General features: G+C 47.7%; 1 pseudogene; it reads right to left on the reverse strand.

The window, feature by feature from the left end:
- Window positions 1-575: 575 nt before the first annotated feature.
- On the reverse strand, window positions 576-693 carry LOC126109024 (5S ribosomal RNA; annotated as a pseudogene).
- Between the last annotated feature and the right edge of the window lie 336 nt (window positions 694-1,029).

Below are 1,029 nucleotides of genomic sequence, written 5' to 3' on the forward strand. Positions count from 1 at the left end.
GGGAGTGGAACAGGGAGAGAAGATGCTAGTTGCGGTACGAGGTACCCTCCGCCACGCACCGTATGGTGGATTGCAAAGTATGTATGTAGATGTAGATTCTGTCCCTTCTTCCTTTCCTCTCCTGTTCTGCGCAGAACCTGCTCATTCCTTACCTTATCAGTCCACCTAAACATTCGTCTCTAGCACCACATCTCAAATGCTTCGATTGTCTTCTGTTCTGGTTTTCCCATACTCCATGTTTCACTACCATACAAAGCTGTGCTTCAGACGTACATTCTCAGAAGTTTCTTCCCGAAATAAAGGCCTATGTTTGATAACAGTAGCCTTCTTTTGGCCAGGAATGCCCTTTTTTCTAGTGCTAGTCTGCTTAAAGTAAAGCACTCCGTCTTGAGGCCACGAGTGGCCTACCGGGACCATCCGACCGCCGTGTCATCCTCAGGAGGATGCGGAAGGAGGGGCGTTGGGTCAGCACAACCCTCTCCCGGTCGTTATGATGGTATTCTTGACCGAAGCCTCTACCATTCGGTCGAGTAGCTCCTCAATTGGCATTACGAGGCAGATTGCACCCCGAAAAATGGCAACAGCGCATGGCGGCCTGGATGGTCACCCATCCAAGTGCCGACCACGCCCGACAGCGCTTAACTTCGGTGATCTCACGGGAACCGGTGTATCCACTGCGGCAAGGCTGTAGTCTGCTTAAAGTAGGACTTAAAATCCATGGAGAAGAAATAAAGACTTGTCGCTTGCCGATGACATTGCAGTTCTGTCAGAGAAACGATCTGGAAGAGCAGTTGAACAGAATGGACAGAGTCTTCAAAGGAGGGTATAAGATGAACATCAACTAAAGCAAGACGAGGATAAAGGAATGTAGACGAATTAAATCGGGTGATGCTGAGCGAATTAGATTAGGAAATAAGACACTTAAAGTAGTAAAGGAGTTTTGCTATTTGGGGAGCAAAATAACTGATGATGGTCGAAGCAGAGAGGATATAAAATGTGGACTGTCAATGGCAAGGAAAGCGTTTCTGA

This window comes from Schistocerca cancellata, chromosome 11 (assembly GCF_023864275.1).
Source record: "Schistocerca cancellata isolate TAMUIC-IGC-003103 chromosome 11, iqSchCanc2.1, whole genome shotgun sequence".
NCBI lineage: Eukaryota > Metazoa > Arthropoda > Insecta > Orthoptera > Acrididae > Schistocerca > Schistocerca cancellata.